Below are 15,642 nucleotides of genomic sequence, written 5' to 3' on the forward strand. Positions count from 1 at the left end.
AAGAGTCGTATTCTATTTATCTAATGCAGTTGTACGGGATTATTATTGAAAGAAAGAACATGTTAACATTTTAACATTTCTCCTCTTGAAGCAACAGTTATTCTCCCACTTTGTCTCTTTCTTTCCCATCATTCTGGGAAACCTTTTTACCCACAGCTCACACCTGAGTCTTTCCCGACACACACACACACACGCATACATCAAGGCCGTGTATGGAAACCAGGTCCTGTCATCCGTCAAGGCTAACTGCCCAGGGAGTTGTCCAGGCCCATCGATTGTATCTCGGGCTCCAGGGAGACAGCCAGATAAAGGCAGGTTGAGAAGGAGGCACAACAAAAGGATGAATGAGGTGCCACTGAAATGAGCTGGCTGTATAAGATCAGGGAAACTGGCAGTCAATCTCCAGACGATACTTAAACTCTCTGAAATCTAAACCAGTTCTGAGGATTTTTTTCTCTCATTTGAGTGTCTCTTTATCGTTTGCCTCTGCCTCTCTTTTCTTTCCCATTAACATCCTTTTTTTCTTACCTTTGACTCACACAGAAAGCTGCTCTCTCTCTTCTCTGTCATCACCTAAACTCTACTTTCTGTGACTTCAGAGGATAAATTAAGCAGGTACAGTATGCGCACTTCTCCATATCTGAACTAATTCAACTGGGCATATCTCTGGCCTTTGTGAACTCATTTCCATGTCTACATAAACGCAGGCGCTCTCCCAGTGCGAGTCTGCAAGGCAGTGTGCTTGTCAGAGGATCAGTGCTAATGGCTGGAGCTTATCCCCTCACAAACTCTCTTCTCTCTCTTTTTTTCTTTCTCTTTCTCCTGCTTTACCTCTTCAACGTAAAGCCATTAGCAGAGAAAGGGAAGTGGCGACAGCTGAAGCGGTGAGATTGGGAACATTGCTGATGCCGCTAGTTTCAGCCTCACCGCGCTTTCATCATGATGGATGATTGACTGGCTTTCTCAACACCTGGCCCGCTGTTTTGTAAGATAATAGTGAAAAATAATACAGTAACAACTCTGAGTGACTGGTTTATGATTTGAGAGATTTATTCAAAGTGAGCTCCGGTGGTTCAGTGACACATAGGTAGGGTTGTGTTTGCAACAGCCAGATTTGAAATCCCTGTTCAAGCTGTCACATCTCTCCCTCGTCTGAATTTGGAACTCTGCAATTTCCTCGAACATGAAGACAACTCTGAAGGTTGCAAAAGCCAGGAATCCTCTTATTACATCTGCTGCTGAACAGTAAGAATGACTGAGAGCATCAGGAGGGGGTAAATGACTGTGGTATTGTTCTTTTGTTTTTTTAGTATGTAAACTGAAAGTTGAAAGCTTGATAAGGGGCACTTACTATGCTTGACTGACATCCTTATAAGGGTGTGTGTGCTGCGTGTGTGTGTGTGTGTGTGAGCACAACAACCTCACTTAATGATTGTGTCCAAGAACACAGCGCAGATTGAATTACCCAGCTTCAGCACGAAAGCAGGAACACTCCAAGTGTTCCTGCTTTTAGTATTCGGAGTAAAACATAAATCATGCCCTCTAAAGAAAACTTACGTAAGGTTAGTGGATACCGTCTCATGCAACTTTGCTGAATTTGTAATAAAGTTTGCTCTGCTGTGAAATTATAGAGATCTTTTGTCCTCCAAATCGGGGAGCACACAAAGCAACAAAGGCAGCAGTTTCTTTATTCATGCAATTTATTTATTTGATATTTAGCTGGACCTTTAATTATGGTAACCTTGTGAAAATCTTCATGTACTTCAAAGCAATTGTACATGAAAGTTAACTCAAAGTTGGGCGGTGCACAAACAGGGTGCTTTGGTTCTAGCTTTGTTGACATTCTTCTTATCTCGGTGTGTTATGATGCTGTAAATATATAAAACTGGAAAGTGTTTTTAATGAAGATGGTTCAATCAAAATGCATCTACTAACTCTCTATCAGTGGCTAAAGAGAAGCAACTGAGGCAAGATATTTGAAACATGTCAGAGGTGCTGAGTGAATTTGATGGTAAAGTGTTTGATGCCTGTTGCATCTTAAAAAGCTCTGTTTCTCAGACTTGGGTATTGGCGTTAAGAGCTTTTGGCTGTAGCCTCTCATGCATGCTGTGCCACAAGCCCAGTGAGAGGCAAAACATCAGCTCAAACCCTGAAACACACTGAAATTCACATTATGCACGATGCAAGGTTGTAGCGAAGGCCAAGCCATGAAGACACTCATGAATTTCAAAGCCTTTAAATTTTGCCTGAATGTATCTTAAATAGAAGTCTTCTTCGTGTGACAAAATTTTCATCGGAATCAGACTTGCACTTCGAAGACATGAAGTCACTCTTGCCATCAGATCCTTTTAATAGTGTGCAGGTGGACACCCTGGGGGATATAAATATACCACTTCCTCTAATTGTTTTTACATGCCTCATTATTCAAGTTGTTTGTCATTCAGCTGTTCCTTTCCATCTGTCTCTCAGGTTACATGTGGCAGGTTTGCAAAAAGGACAGAAAAAAGAGGCAAAAACAAGAAAATTTGTTAGATTGAAAGTCCCCCTCCACTCACAAATATGTTTTTCTTCTTGTTCCTTCCCTTGGGTGTTTGAGCTTCACTGTGCAGAATGCTGTATGTACAGTGGAAGGCTGTTTTCATGTTCATCTGCTGAAAGTGGAAAGTTTTCCTGTGCTCACTGAAAATCTGATTTTTAAGGGGCAGGCCTATAAGCATGATTTGTGACATCACTAGTTTGGAAGCCAATCCTGGTCCAGTATGCAATTTACACAAAGTGTGATGTGGAAAATGAACCATATTTGCATATTCATATATTCATATTTTTTAAAGAGGCAGAAGGAGTAGATGTCATTGTGTAAAGAATTTTTATTGTACATTTGTGGAAAAACCATATCAGAGACACATTATTGTTCCAAATAGAGTATTTTTATACATCTTAATACATATCTGGAGGGTACCTTTAACAACCTAATCCTGCATGTTACACTGACTACTTAAATCATGTCAATATGACCTATTAGTTTTGAAATGTATGTCTACAGCACAGGACATGATCATAGTGACCCATATGTTTGCCAACCTGAACATAAATATGAGGCTATTCAAGTGTTTCAATGATGAAACTCCAGATTCAGCCTCAGTTTCAAGACAAGGTTTCCTGCCACATTTACTGTCTATTCAAAGAGCCATAATTTGGCTATAAGAAATTAAGACAGTAAGGTGAAGTATACTGCAGTGTAACGTTTTAGAAGTGCTTTTTCAAGCTGTTTTTCTGTGTTTGTGTTCCCTCTGTGGATAACTACTTGCTTCTTGAGTGTTTGTGTGTGTAGTACAGTTATGTGTTCGTGTGTTTTGTCCATTAGCCACCTCTCTCCCCAGGTTCATATGAGGAGAGGAGCCTTTGTCTCCCATCTCCACCATCTCATATTTATCACTGCAATTAGGCGCTCTGCTGAGCGTGCTGCAGCTCACACTTGGCAAGCATTTCTCCTCCACTGGAGAGCCTGTCTGCCCCTGTTTACCTAAGAGCCTGCTGTGAGCGTGCACGTGTGTGTAACAGAGAGAGAGAGACGGACAGAAAGAAGGAGACTGCAAATGGAGTTTTGAACACCCGTTGATTGTCTCCCTCCTTTTGTCCCAGCCTGGATCAAGAAGCCATCGGGGCTCCCTTTGTAGCAAATGTTGTCCTTTGTCCTTCCTGTGTCTGTGTCTGTACTTATATATATAGTGACGGTATCTCTGACAGACAGATCCAAAAAGACAGGGAGCGCATGAAAGCGAGAGACAGACAGAGACAAAAGAATGCAGAGAACAGGTGGAAAGATGAATGAAGCTGAAACAAAATGAAGTACAGGAGAAAGGTGCTTGAAGGTAAAAAGCAGTTCAGAAAGCAGCAGCGATACTACAAAGTCCACTGACGGATGAAAAATGTCCATATTTAGCTTTTGAACATATGCTGTATATCCACAGGAGCCGAGGAAGTGAAACTGAAGCCAACACTTCATGCACAGGATGTATCCATACTGAAATAACACTCTGCCCTGTCTGCATTCACAAAGAGGTAAGAGTATAGAGGGCAAAGAAAGGGGACAAGGGAAGAGAGCAGAGAGGTAGTCTGAAGAAGTAAAGAGCGGCGAGGAGATGAGAGGTGAAACAAGAAATAGTGAGGGACGTGGACCGTGGATGCAATAGGACGATACATCGCCGTTATTAGTCTTTGGACTGTTTCTAAACAAACTAACGTGCCCAAAACTCTTTGTAGCGTGAAGGAACATGTCACCCGGTTAAGCAGTGTGGCTCATTGACGTGTTTTTAATAGTTTTTGGACAACAATGGAGGTCTACGGTGCAGAGAAATACAATACATCAGGCTTTGGATACACACACAGTACTTGTAGGATCAATTCATTGTTGGTTTGGCTCTGCACATGAGATATTGTTGATATGAAAAATATAAAATTGCCAGCCATATACTTCAAAATGCTGCATCTCGTACAGTTTTCTCAACCCATGCAAGGGCATGTAATCTCTTAAAGTTAAAACATTTGTCAAATTACAAGGCTTTAGTTCTACAGCAGTAATACTCAGTGACTCACTCACATACTTAAAAACCTCTGATTACACTCTTTAAGCCACCCGTTCTTTCTGATAGTCTTCTCTAATTTAGTTGAATGCACATTAGCCTCTTTTTTAATGGTGTTGAATAATTTAGTGGGGAAAGGCTGGCTGATAACATGATAATGAATTGTCTTTAACTGGGCCACCTCTGTTAAGGTCTCCACCACACTGGAAAAGAATGGGGGTGTGTGTGTGTGTGTGTGTGTGTGTGTGTGTGTGTGTGTGTGTGTGTGTGTGTGTGTGTGTGTGGGATGGGGGGAGGGCGGGGGGCAGCTCGCAGTGGTTACTCCACTTTAATTCAGTCCGAAGGCTGATGACATACTTGAATCCAATGTATTCAGTATAAGATGTGGGCGTGCATGCTTGTGTGTTATTTAGTCTTACTAGCATGAACGAAGAGATAAATGTATTCAAATGAGTAGCTGGGTAAGACTTTTGATGTCTGTGGCTTTGATGCTCATGTGGAGACAAGGGAGATGAGGTGAGGGCAGATACTAATAGGCAGAGAGAGAAAGGAAACAGCTGATGCGGCCATGCTTCAAGGAGGTGAAATGATGAAATGATTGGTATATAGGCAGGAAGATCAATGATTTTAACATGAGCCCAGAAAGGGTTTTTTTTCTCGTCTTTCCTGTTAATGGTCAGCTTTCTTTTTCAACTAAGTATTATATTTAGTATATCATTGTGTGCACAGCTCGAGGTATAAGTTCAACTAATGAGTAGTGCTTAGAGGTTGGCTATTATAACAGCTAAAGACATTATGAGTGTATTATAGACACTAAAAACCAAAGGAGCAAAGCCAAATACTGCGCACAGTTTGATAGATGTAGTTAAAAAAAAAGATCTTACGTCAGTCTTACATCAGTGTTCTTGCCTCTTGATCACCAAACAAACCCCGGTGTGATGACATGGACGTCACAGGACAGGAGGCTATATTTGGTTTGCTGGAGCTAGATGAGAATAGGTCAAGGAGCTGGCGTACAGTACAGAGAACAAGAGACAAGTGAGGGGATGGGTCAACCCACTCTCATATCAAGATGTGTAATAGCTGTATAGAATTTCTCCTGGTGTACTGAATTTCTTTCCTTGTCCTCGTCTACAGTCCACACTTGTTCAGTTCCACATATGGATGTTATATATCCATCTATTTATATATTAAATATTTAACTTATCCAATATTCTTACTTATTATTAATCTAATGTTAATGTGACATTTCCAACCTGTATATCATTCAGACTCGAGTGTGGTAGAGCCCAGGTGATTGCAACAGAGCTTGCTGGAAGTGAACCCCGGACAGCCTGTTTGAGGTGAATCTTCTTCATTGTACTCAAGTTTGATTTTACACTTTGCTAAATATAAAAGTCTCATGGAAAATAGACTTGTGTCCAGAAAAAATAATCATATTGTCTCCAATCTTCCCAATTATTCTGTGAAAGAATCCCAGCGGTAAACCTTGTCAAAATCCTTGTAACAGATGAGCATGAAAGTTCATTCTTGACCTCATAAATAGGTTTAAAAAGAAAAGAGCCGTCCCCATAAAAACTGAGAAAATTCCATGAAGAATGTGAGATGCAGTTAAAAGCTCTGAAAAAAGCTATTAAATGGACCTTGAGTTGAGATTTGTTTTGTCAAACTTAAAACTGATATTCAAGTTAGTGAAGATGCCTCAAATGCAATAATAAAGCCCATTTAGATGTAGTGGATTAATTATGTTTAATGATGGTTTTTTTGAGTAAATGAAGCGCTGCATATATGTATATACCACAAGGGAAATCAAGTCTAACTCATCTAACAAGAAAATCACACACTATGATCACACTCTGTGAAACTGTACTGATGCAAAGCTTGAGCTAAATGTTAATGTCAGCTAACATGCTCACATTAACAACTAACTGCACTGAACAGATTCGGTTTGCAGGTATCGAGTCATAAAGTATTGGAAATGTTTTAATTTGATGTGATGATGGTGCTAGAGGTTAAGTCAGGGAATCACTAAAGTCAGTAAGATTAATCCTCTGGGTACCATGAATGTCTGTACAAAATTTCAATAGTTTTTGAGATTAAGTCTGGACCAGAGTGGTTGACCAACCATCCAATCATGATGCCGCTATGGTAGCATGGCAACAAACAGCGTAGAGGTCAGCATCATTTAATACAATATTAAAATAGTCAAGAGTTTTTAGGATGTAAACAGCAAGATCCATTTTGACAAAGCGATGTGTAAACACTAGCAATCATGAGTTCCAGTTCTGATTGTTGTTGGGCATAGCGACAGAAAGCAATTAAAATAAATCTTTGATGATGGAATTAAACGATGAGCTTTGGTGATCTGAAAAAAGGTTGTGACTGCAGGTAATTACTTCTTTCATGATGTTTATTGTTGATGTTTATGGATTTAATATACAATCAAGCAAATATGACTCCTGGTAGGAAAAATAAATAATACCGCAGAAAGCAGACTGTCACGAATTTTCTTCAGCCATAAAATGACAATCAAGCCTGCTTTACTTCCATTTATATTCATTACACTCCAAATAGAATCCAATTTGGCCTTCCTAATGGGCACATTCTTATTTAGGCATTGCACTTATTAGGCATGGCACATTGGATGAAAGATTGTTTTTGGACAGGTATTTTATTAGTTGCATGGTCTCAAGCGACGACGCAGGCTAATCTCCTTGGTTTATTAGTTTTACAAGAGCTGAAAATGTGTCGTGTGACCCCGTTCTGCTCACTCAGGGGTTTGTATCTTGTTGCAGGACTGTTGTTCTTGCATATGAATCCTTCCCACTTTGTGGCAGATGTTCTCTCTGCCGCACATATGGTATGCAGTCAACTAAAAAAGAGTAAAGTAGATGTCCACTCTCTTTTCACTGCTCTGTATGCTCAGGAGATGATGTTAGAAACAACAGGGGGTTTCGGTGTGCATGTGTTTGTGTCAAGCCAAGGCAATGAAATTGGCGAGAACTGCTGCCAAGCAACACTTTGCATCCATATTTGTTTTGTTTTTTTTACACAGTTAAGTAGTTCTGACACTAGATGAGTTAGAAACATGCATGAAACCCTAAATTGGATTTGGGATTTAGTGTGATCCTGTGATTTTCCACAGCAGCAAACAGCCTAATAATCATTCCCACCCCCTTTCTAAGCCTAGACAGCCCGTCCAGCAGTCCACCACTCACCTGGGGCGTGTGATCTCATTATTTTCACAAGGCTCTGTGCTGTAATAACAGGGGAGGTGTACTGTACTGTGTGTACAGCTCTAAAACCTAATTTGAGTCCCACCAGCATTTTTACAGCCTGCACCCCGGCGTGCTCACTGTCCTCACACTGGTTTGTTTTAACAGGCATGAATGTGTGTTGATTAAATGTTTACCAGAACTGTCGATCTATGCAGTCTTGAGCAGATCAAATTTGAAAGTAAACTGAAAAATATATGTACAGTATGTGAACGAGTAAGAATGTATGTGCGTGCGCTTGTGTGTAGAGCGGACCTGCTTCTAGTTTTGAGGTGAGAGTCAGGTGTTTGTCAGTCCACACTGTATTTTCCATTTCAGTGCACATCAGTGCAAATGTCAGTACTCATTGACTTCATCTCCCAAAATGCACACAACCACACACTCGGACACAAATGATGTGCAACTCGCATGTACACACACCCATGGACATAAATACTCCTATGCATGTTTAATGTGTAGCGTCATAGCGGTCAATATGTTTAATTCTGCTGTCTTGTTTTTGCTTGCCATTATGATTTCCCTCTTATGTCTGTCATCGTGTTCACGCCACATGCCAATATGCTAGCAGGTCACTTAGTGTCTCTCAATATGATTGGTTTAAAGGACAGGTTCACAATTTTTTTTAAGTCTGTCTTAAAACAACAGTCATGTGCCCAAATGAACATTGAAATAGGTTTTCCTCACTGTAATCATTCCTCCTATTCATACTGACCATTAGAAGATTGCCTCCAAATACACTTACATTGTTAGTGATGGGAGACAAAATCCACAGTCCTTGTTTTGAGTAAAAATGTATTTAAAAGTTTATCTGAAAATAATGTGATGCTTCAGCTGTCTGAGTTTGACAAATTAAGTACACTGTATATCTTCCAAGTCTTTTTATTGCCAAATTTTTGTGTTTTTCTGTTCAACTGCAGTGAAAGTATAGTGAAAAAAAGAGGGAAATTAGCACTAAAAAGACTGTAACTTTGTAAGATATCTACTTGATTTGACTCATTTGGACAGCTGAAGCCTCATGATATCTTCAATAAACTTTTAAATATATTTTTGCACATAAAGAGGGCTGTTGATTTTGTGAAGGAATCTCTTATAGGCCAGTATGAACAGGAAGAATGATACAGCAAGAAAAACATGTGTCAATGTTCATTTGGGCACCTGACTGTTGTTTTAGGACAGAAGTGGTACAATTGTGAACCTGTCCTTTAATTCAAAAGCCAGGACACACAATTGCCAGCTAGCTGCTGCAGATAAGTGCTGTATGCTCTAAAGAAATATTTGAGTAATTTACAAACTAATCTGAAAACATGGAATGTACTGCATACTCAGTGAACACACAAAATTGTGGAGCAATTCCACTGTTTTATTCCCCTCCTGCTCATTTTCTCCTCTGCTTATTTCTGAGATTTTTTTTTTTGTGTCTAATTTCTTCAGCCTCTCGTCTGCCTTTCTTAGTGTCTCTCTCCTTCCCTGTCATCCTTTACTTTAGAGCTGTGGTGTCATTCACAGGGACAAGAGAGAACAGGGCAGAGTGAATCAGCCAGGAGGAGGCCGGCCGTACTCAGTGTCCAGCATCGTCTGTAATATCCTTGCCGGGAATGAGCATGGAGCTGATTTGCATGATTACACAGCATCCGCCAGACAGCCAGCGCTTCATTACTCACCGCGAAACGCACACAGGATGATTACAGGAAAATGATTCCACGCACACATAAATGCACCTTCGCTGAGACAGTGCACACAAATACTGTACATCAGAGTAATGCCTTCTGACACTGTTTATAGCTGAGCGGTGGTGAGGGTGATGACACACCCAGACAAGCTTGTGTTTAAAGACACTTAAATCTTCAGGTATTTCAAAAGCTATAGCTCCGAGCCACGTCGCCAATTAGCATAAGAGCCTTGCTTGTTAAACCTTGCCTATCACTGACTCATCTGTATAATCTCACTGCTGGGCAAGCATAAAAGACAACGCTGCTGGCCACAGAGCATCAGTGGACAGGTACATGACTGATCTCTGAACAAGGAAAGAGGTACGATCGATACAGAGCTATTGAAGCCCAGGATCAATAGGAGGCCAAAGGATTCACAATGCAAGAGGCCACCTCCCAACAACCTCCCATAGCTTCATGGTGTGAGAGCAGTGCATTAAAGCTTGTAAAATGTATGAGTGAGTGTGTGTACTGTGTATATTTTACACAAGAGAGAAAACAGTGAGCTTTGCCTGGAGCATCTGCATAGATATACAGTATGCCCAAACATCTCCCTCCCTCCTGTCAGAAGTGTGTGAGCATTCGGATGTGTGTTTCACTGTCTCCGAGGTGTACGTCAGCCCACCTTTGTGAGCACAGCACGGATCAATAACTGCTATGCAAATTTATTGCACAGATGGCACCTTGGGCTTGGGGGAATTGCAGTCTGCCAGGAATTACAGGTTTGTCTGGGATTTACACCTTTCGGTAACAGAGTAAGCATGCCTGTGTAGCATAGGGGAAGAATAATATAGGCTACGCAGTGCAGTTAGTGTTAATATGGCTTTACTTGATCGTTCCAGTGAGGATAAGCTGGTGCAATTCAAGTATTCTGTTGTGCAGAAAAGTGTATACTCACACTATTATGTACACGTGTGTGGATATCCTGCTCCAGCACCTTCTTTCCATGAGCGCAGACGTGTTCTTTGAAATCACCAAGATGCAGACTGCGTTTCACTCTGCTTCTATTCAAGCAGCCGTTCCGCTTTGAAGTCCGACACAAGGCTTTTATCTTGTTATCTTGTTATTTCATTGTATTCCCACGCGCAATGCCATGCAACATCCCGAGGGGTACAACAAATACCCAGGGCCCTCCCTCTCATCCATAACACACAGCCGACAATGACGGTAGGAGAGAAAGAGGGGTGGGAAAAAGGTCCATTTTATGTTTGAACTAGAACAGAGGGGAGTTTCCAGTTGACCATATACCGTAATGACGAGCCTAATTAATCAGATACATAATTCATGGGATGGAAAAAGTGTGCTATGAAAGAGAAGGGGTGGGTGAGAGAGAAGACAAGACTTGCACCATCAGCATTTTCCTGAGGAGAAAAAGACAGGAGTGTGTATTTGTGTGTAACAAACATGTGTGTGCGCTTGACTATATAATAAAAAACAATACTGGCACTCCATCAAACCACCATTATGAGCTTGAATAATTAAATCTCTTTACCGCTGCATTTTTATTGTTAAATCAAAGATGACTGACATGTAATTAAAATCTCCTATAAGTAATAATCTACAACAGTGAAATACTATAGAGCATCTTTAGGTCTATAATGCCTGAGAGTGAGATCAATGTTACTTTCACACCGGTGGAAAATGAATAAATCGATCAAATTGCAATCAACAGACAATGAGTGGGTCAATACCAATGAACGTAGAGAGCAGAGATCACTCATGACAGTCAAAGACTGAAAAAAAAAAGAGCATCATGGATTCAACTTGTAATGACACCCTTGGGTCTCACTGGCTGAGATCAATAACTAAATATAGGGGACATTAATGACCTTCTAATGATGCTGGAGCTCATCATGGAGCTAAAAAGTCGCCCTTGTTGATCATGCAACTCAACGGCACACAGCGCATTTGGATTTGGCTTCACACAAAAAAAAAAAAAAAAGGAGAAACAATCAAATGGTCATTGAAAACAACGATCCTCTATAATGATGCAGCCAGACTTTGGTGGTAATTGTCATTTGTTCTGCTTCAGCTCTCCTCCAGGTTCCCCTGCTAGCTGTGTGGGGACACATAAAGGCAGGCCTGTTAGCTCTGGGTGAGGAATTATTTTTACTTCACCTGATGCATATTTCCGTGCGCTGTGCTTCTGTCAGCTGTTATGATACAAATTAGGCAAGGTCAGCTTGAGCTGTTGTCATGGAGACAGGGTTACACCAGGGGATGATTTGGTATTGGCTTGTACCTCAAATGTATGTGTGTGTGTGTGTGTGTGTGTGTGTCAGTGAGCGCTCTCCTAATGGACAGGAGGTAAAATAGACTTCACCCATCTATGAGATCCAGCAATTTACCCATAAATAAGGTCTATGTATGATAAAAGCTTTCTGTATCACTTTTTCAACTCTCCTGCCAGTCTCTCTATCTCTTTCTCTCCGACTCCTTTGTTCATCAGTTTACAGTATATCTAAATATTTTATATTAGCTATATTTGGCAGGAACCCCTTCTCTCATTATTCTCTCCAAACATGCTCCAAACTCTCTTCATCTACAAGTCATGTTATTCACCTCCTTAAAAATAGACAGGACAGAAAAAAAAAAAATGTCTTCCTCCTGTTTTTGTTTTATCGTGTCATTCTTTCCGTCCAACCATTCCTTCTCGAGCTCCCGGGGGAGGAGGCAGCACTGGTGACTGGATTGTCCTCACTCCAACACCCACAAAAGGGCTTTGATGCTCAGGTGGGAGGACTGAAAACTCTCACTGGCTGCCACCCTGGTTCCTGGCTCCGGGCGGCTTATCTAGAGCCAGAAACGGCAAAACACTGCAGGAAAATGAGGAGAAAAGAAAAACAGAGAAACATGAAAGAAGAGATAGTCAGAGAGAAGGACAGAAAGAAGGCTGCTAGGCTGTTACTCGTCAGTTCGGAGCCCATTCCTGTGGTGGAGCCATCTGCCGAGGGAAGGAGAGAGACAGAGTGCAGTGCAAACACTAAAGCATGATCCGCTCTCGTTACGTTATTATTGCTACTGAGATTTTGGATTTTAACACATACAGGTGAAAACACTGCATGCCCAAAACTTATCATACTGCAGATACACTTACATAACCACAATGCAATGCAACCCAAAAAAACAATCCTGAGAAAAAAAATCTTACCTTAGGTTCAGTTGGTGGTGTTGTTGTTCTGGACTGCATTCAGTTGACACATGTATTTTGTTCACACGTGGGGAAACACGGATCCTTCGTAAATACTGCAGGTGTTCTGTAGTTGTGCTTATCTAACATTCATGATGCCAAATACAACCTTAAAGACAACAACAACTTCATTAAATACAATTTGAAATGAAATCAAAACTCCACACGGGGTAGGTGGTAGAAGTACAAAACTTGTTGGATATGATTCAACACTATGTGCTTGTGTAGCAATGAAGTATGAGGATACACATACATATAAGCATAAGAACTGTACATGTTATGAAATCATCTATGTGTATAGTATATGGTATATGGCATTACTTCTGCAGCAATCGAAGCAGGAGTCTAGATTTAGCAAACCATATACCTGATTATGCGGGGAGACATTACTTTTTTTCTGTGGAATATTTATTCATTTTACATTACACCCACCATCAGCACACAAGCGCTGATGGCACTAATGTGGAATATAAGCCTTATGGAAAGCCAACTTGTTCAATAATGTGTGAAAACACGTCAATTCATGAAAGCATTGAGTTGTTAACCTGAAAAATGATTGAATTCACATGTCAACACTCTTAATGCGTTCTAACATGTTCACGTGTTGTCAGTGGATTGTCTACAGTGGTGGATTTTGCCGCCATCCACCACCACAATGAACTGGTTGCAATGTGACAGATTAGTGAAACACTACAGCCACCATTGGATTTAATGGGAAGTATATACTGCACGTGAATGATGGTGGTTGCAGTATTAGTAGTATTTAAAGATCCCCTTCACATGTTTTAGGATATGTAAAAATACTGTTTGAAATAATAATTTGTCTATGGTTTTTCCAGAAAATAAGTTCATTACCTTGTTAAAATCCTTAAAATTACATCTATTTCTTCTCCCTCAATTCAGAATCTATGAATAAGCAAATATAATCCGTTTTAAATGTTTAATGTTGGACACAAGATGTCTTTTACTTCACTGTTAAGTCCATTCTCAGTGTAATGCACATTGGAGGCTCACTAGTTGTGATCCTGTCATAAATCATGATTGTAGGTACACACCTTAAACTTAAGCTCAGAGAAACTTTCCACTTTCAGCAGATGAATGTGAAAACTACCTTCAAGTGTCAAACTCTGCACATACAGTACCAGTCAAACATTTGGACACTCATCCAGGTGAATGGGACGGTGTGTCCAAATGTTTGACTTGTTCTGTACATCATTCTGTACAGGTAAACTCAAACATCCAACTGAAGGAACAAGAGGAAAAACACTTTTTTGGGTTTTTTTTTTTAACCAAATAGCCTGATAGGTTAAATTGCTGCTAAATCTTGCTGTATCTGATAAATTGAATGAAGATTTTCAGCTTGGCTTTGTAACAGCGTAAAAAAAATGCAATGCTGTAGTTTAAGAATTTCTGCAGCGCCAACACCAGTCTACACTTGCCCGGGAGGATACATAGTATTACTGCATCACCTGTAATAATACAAAAAGAAGAGCTAGTGCTGGAATATTAGTGCCGCAGCTGTGCGAGGAGTAATAAAATAAGTACAAGCACAGCACAACTGACAGATACCTTTAGGGGACACTATATTCGACCATCAGATCATGACTGACAAGTGACATAAACTGCCAGTGTGTGTTGGAGTTTCGATCATTAATCACACAGCACGCCGTCAGCGCTGATGAATTGCCTTCTCCACTGCATAATCTACACGCTGCTTTCCCTCTTGACCTTCACTTGAGACTAACTGCGTGTCTATGTGAAAGATAGTAAAAGTAGAGAAAGGAGAAGACGATCTATCTCCATTATCCTTTTTTTCCTGGTTATTTAGCATCACATCAGGCCAGCTCCCCCAATCTCTCCCCTGGTTTCCTGCTCTATCACTTTTTTCATTCCCCCTGTCTTTTCAGCTCACTATCTTCCTGTTGTTGCTTGTTTTTCCACTAGCTGCGAATCTTACCCCGGGGAAATACAGCTTTCCTAATGACGTGCAGACCGTATGTTGCAGAGAGAATGAGGTGTTAATGTCGCTTGAGTGTGACACTGTTTAAACTATTCTCAGGGTTCCCTTCATGCCCTGTGAACGTACATGCAATGATGGACACAATATGTCTCAAGAAATACTTTATCTACACTGCTGGGAGACCTGTGCCTGACAGGGTTTGTGGTTTGGTCTTTCAATCAAAAAATAGGTACATACTGCCTCCTGCTGTTCGTGAAAAAGAACATTTCTGTGATAAGTTGATACCAAAAGCAGGTTTCAACAGAATACAATCCTCAAATAAGATATACACCAAACTCAGTTTATTCATTCCCACTTGCACTATGATTGCAGCTTCTAACCATGCATATCATTTTCTGCATGGAGCCAATCTATCATCCCAAATGAGCATTGTGCCTGGCTCTCAAACCAAGACCCTCCCTTCCATTGTTCATTATCTCAGCTTCTGTCCCAGAAGTTAACAAGCCATCTGAAGTCAACCTGTTACTTTGGTGTTTTGGGACAGGAAGGGGCAAGTGAATCTGGTTGCCAATAGGCTCAGGCAACGACTCAGCAGTCATAAGAGAGAGAGACAAAGAGGAGCAAAGGTCACAGCTGGGCCAGTCCATCTGCACAATCAAGCATGGTTATGCATAATCGGTGACTAATTTACTTGTGGGGTACATAAACACCCAAAGCTATTTATTTTTCAAACAGTAATTTACCTCTAGCGAAATTATGTGAAACTGGTATTTCCCCACTGACGGCAGGGATAATGGGGTAAAACAAATATGTTCCGAAGCACAAGAAGCAGACAATTTTCATTTCAAGCATTTTCCGTGGAGGAAAATGTGCACAAATTATGCTGAGTGATCATCTGTAATACTATCCATGATCACACTCATGC

At 40.7% G+C, this 15,642-nt stretch overlaps 1 protein-coding gene across 11 annotated transcripts in view; it reads left to right on the forward strand.

Moving 5' to 3' along the window:
- Positions 1–10,022, forward strand: part of cacna1ia (calcium voltage-gated channel subunit alpha1 Ia) — a 125,501-nt gene extending 115,479 nt beyond the window's left edge. For 7 of the 11 annotated variants that reach the window (XM_042392182.1, XM_042392183.1, XM_042392184.1 and 4 more), the window contains 6 exons: positions 157–615; positions 847–1,274; positions 3,748–3,872; positions 3,972–4,062; positions 5,855–5,926; positions 9,365–10,022. The gene's annotated coding sequence lies outside the window, so the exon portion shown is untranslated. Of the gene's footprint in view, positions 1–156; positions 616–846; positions 1,275–3,747; positions 3,873–3,971; positions 4,063–5,854; positions 5,927–9,344 lie in introns of all 11 variants that reach the window. The other 4 variants (XM_042392178.1, XM_042392177.1, XM_042392179.1 and 1 more) reach the window with 4 other exon arrangements.
- The last annotated feature ends 5,620 nt before the right edge of the window (positions 10,023–15,642 follow it).

Source organism: Thunnus maccoyii, chromosome 18 (genome assembly GCF_910596095.1).
Source record: "Thunnus maccoyii chromosome 18, fThuMac1.1, whole genome shotgun sequence".
Classification (NCBI taxonomy): Eukaryota; Metazoa; Chordata; class Actinopteri; order Scombriformes; family Scombridae; genus Thunnus; species Thunnus maccoyii.